Here is a 3,893-nt window from a genome sequence, read left to right on the forward strand (position 1 = left end):
TTTTGCTGTTTTCACCATTTTACAAGAATTGTTCTGCAGCGTTTCACGAAAATTCGTCTTTAGACCGGTTTCAAGCGCTTCTAGTCGAAATTTACATGATCTTAAAGTGTCTTTTGCTGTTTTCACCATTTTACAAGAATTGTTCTGCAGCGTTTCACAAAATTCGTCTTTTAGACCGGTTTCAAGCGCTTCTAGTCGAAATTTACATGATCTTAAAGTGTCTTTTGCTGTTTTCACCATTTTACAAGAATTGTTCTGCAGCGTTTCACGAAAATTCGTCTTTTAGACCGGTTTCAAGCGCTTCTAGTCGAAATTTACATGATCTTAAAGTGTCTTTTGCTGTTTTCACCATTTTACAAGAATTGTTCTGCAGCGTTTCACGAAAATTCGTCTTTTAGACCGGTTTCAAGCGCTTCTAGTCGAAATTTACATGATCTTAAAGTGTCTTTTGCTGTTTTCACCATTTTACAAGAATTGTTCTGCAGCGTTTCACGAAAATTCGTCTTTTAGACCGGTTTCAAGCGCTTCTAGTCGAAATTTACATGATCTTAAAGTGTCTTTTGCTGTTTTCACCATTTTACAAGAATTGTTCTGCAGCGTTTCACGAAAATTCGTCTTTTAGACCGGTTTCAAGCGCTTCTAGTCGAAATTTACATGATCTTAAAGTGTCTTTTGCTGTTTTCACCATTTTACAAGAATTGTTCTGCAGCGTTTCACAAATTCGTCTTTAGACCGGTTTCAAGTTCTAGTCAGCGTTTCACTTAAAAATTCTTTTGTCACCATTTTAGACCGGTTTCACGAGTCTTTTAGACCGGTTTCTAGCGCTTCTAGTCGAAATTTACATGATCTTAAAGTGTCTTTTGCTGTTTTCACCATTTTACAAGAATTGTTCTGCAGCGTTTCACGAAAATTCGTCTTTTAGACCGGTTTCAAGCGCTTCTAGTCGAAATTTACATGATCTTAAAGTGTCTTTTGCTGTTTTCACCATTTTACAAGAATTGTTCTGCAGCGTTTCACGAAAATTCGTCTTTTAGACCGGTTTCAAGCGCTTCTAGTCGAAATTTACATGATCTTAAAGTGTCTTTTGTTGTTTTCACCATTTTACAAGAATTGTTCTGCAGCGTAAAAATTTACATGTCTTTTGCTGTTGTCTTTTGCACCATTTTACAAGAATTGTTCTGCAGCGTTTCACGAAAATTCGTCTTTAGACCGGTTTCAAGCGCTTCTAGTCGAAATTTACATGATCTTAAAGTGTCTTTTTGCTGTTTTCACCATTTTACAAGAATTGTTCTGCAGCGTTTCACGAAAATTCGTCTTTAGACCGGTTTCAAGCGCTTCTAGTCGAAATTTACATGATCTTAAAGTGTCTTTTGCTGTTTTCACCATTTTACAAGAATTGTTCTGCAGCGTTTCACGAAAATTCGTCTTTTAGACCGGTTTCAAGCGCTTCTAGTCGAAATTTACATGATCTTAAAGTGTCTTTTGCTGTTTTCACCATTTTACAAGAATTGTTCTGCAGCGTTTCACGAAAATTCGTCTTTTAGACCGGTTTTAAGCGCTTCTAGTCGAAATTTACATGATCTTAAAGTGTCTTTTGCTGTTTTCACCATTTTACAAGAATTGTTCTGCAGCGTTTCACGAAAATTCGTCTTTAGACCGGTTTCAAGCGCTTCTAGTCGAAATTTACATGATCTTAAAGTGTCTTTTGCTGTTTTCACCATTTTACAAGAATTGTTCTGCAGCGTTTCACGAAAATTCGTCTTTTAGACCGGTTTCAAGCGCTTCTAGTCGAAATTTACATGATCTTAAAGTGTCTTTTGCTGTTTTCACCATTTTACAAGAATTGTTCTGCAGCGTTTCACGAAAATTCGTCTTTTAGACCGGTTTCAAGCGCTTCTAGTCGAAATTTACATGATCTTAAAGTGTCTTTTGCTGTTTTCACCATTTTACAAGAATTGTTCTGCAGCGTTTCACGAAAATTCTTAAAGTGTCTTTTTGCTGTTTTCACCATTTTACAAGTCTTTTAGACCGGTTTCAAGCGCTTCTAGTCGAAATTTACATGATCTTAAAGTGTCTTTTGCTGTTTTCACCATTTTACAAGAATTGTTCTGCAGCGTTTCACGAAAATTCGTCTTTTAGACCGGTTTCAAGCGCTTCTAGTCGAAATTTACATGATCTTAAAGTGTCTTTTGCTGTTTTCACCATTTTACAAGAATTGTTCTGCAGCGTTTCACGTCTTTTTAAAATTCTAGTCTTTACATGAGTGTCTTTTGCTGTTTTCACCGTTCTGCAGCGTTTCACGAAAATTCGTCTTTTAGACCGGTTTCAAGCGCTAGTCGAAATTTACATGATCTTAAAGTGTCTTTTGCTGTTTTCACCATTTTACAAGAATTGTTCTGCAGCGTTTCACGAAAATTCGTCTTTTAGACCGGTTTCAAGCGCTTCTAGTCGAAATTTACATGATCTTAAAGTGTCTTTTGCTGTTTTCACCATTTTACAAGAATTGTTCTGCAGCGTTTCACGAAAATTCGTCTTTTAGACCGGTTTCAAGCGCTTCTAGTCGAAATTTACATGATCTTAAAGTGTCTTTTGCTGTTTTCACCATTTTACAAGAATTGTTCTGCAGCGTTTCACGAAAATTCGTCTTTTAGACCGGTTTCAAGCGCTTCTAGTCGAAATTTACATGATCTTAAAGTGTCTTTTGCTGTTTTCACCATTTTACAAGAATTGTTCTGCAGCGTTTCACGAAAATTCGTCTTTTAGACCGGTTTCAAGCGCTTCTAGTCGAAATTTACATGATCTTAAAGTGTCTTTTGCTGTTTTCACCATTTTACAAGAATTGTTCTGCAGCGTTTCACGAAAATTCGTCTTTTAGACCGGTTTCAAGCGCTTCTAGTCGAAATTTACATGATCTTAAAGTGTCTTTTTCCTGTTTTCACCATTTTACAAGAATTGTTCTGCAGCGTTTCACGAAAATTCGTCTTTTAGACCGGTTTCAAGCGCTTCTAGTCGAAATTTACATGATCTTAAAGTGTCTTTTTGCTGTTTTCACCATTTTACAAGAATTGTTCTGCAGCGTTTCACGAAAATTCGTCTTTTAGACCGGTTTCAAGCGCTTCTAGTCGAAATTTACATGATCTTAAAGTGTCTTTTTGCTGTTTTCACCATTTTACAAGAATTGTTCTGCAGCGTTTCACGAAAATTCGTCTTTTAGACCGGTTTCAAGCGCTTCTAGTCGAAATTTACATGATCTTAAAGTGTCTTTTTGCTGTTTTCACCATTTTACAAGAATTGTTCTGCAGCGTTTCACGAAAATTCGTCTTTTAGACCGGTTTCAAGCGCTTCTAGTCGAAATTTACATGATCTTAAAGTGTCTTTTGCTGTTTTCACCATTTTACAAGAATTGTTCTGCAGCGTTTCACGAAAATTCGTCTTTTAGACCGGTTTCAAGCGCTTCTAGTCGAAATTTACATGATCTTAAAGTGTCTTTTTTGCTGTTTTCACCATTTTACAAGAATTGTTCTGCAGCGTTTCACGAAAATTCGTCTTTTAGACCGGTTTCAAGCGCTTCTAGTCGAAATTTACATGATCTTAAAGTGTCTTTTTGCTGTTTTCACCATTTTACAAGAATTGTTCTGCAGCGTTTCACGAAAATTCGTCTTTTAGACCGGTTTCAAGCGCTTCTAGTCGAAATTTACATGATCTTAAAGTGTCTTTTTGCTGTTTTCACCATTTTACAAGAATTGTTCTGCAGCGTTTCACAAAAATTCGTCTTTTAGACCGGTTTCAAGCGCTTCTAGTCGAAATTTACATGATCTTAAAGTGTCTTTTTGCTGTTTTCACCATTTTACAAGAATTGTTCTGCAGCGTTTCACAAAATTTCGTCTTTTAGA

This window comes from Tachypleus tridentatus, chromosome 6 (assembly GCF_004210375.1).
Source record: "Tachypleus tridentatus isolate NWPU-2018 chromosome 6, ASM421037v1, whole genome shotgun sequence".
Taxonomy (NCBI): domain Eukaryota; kingdom Metazoa; phylum Arthropoda; class Merostomata; order Xiphosura; family Limulidae; genus Tachypleus; species Tachypleus tridentatus.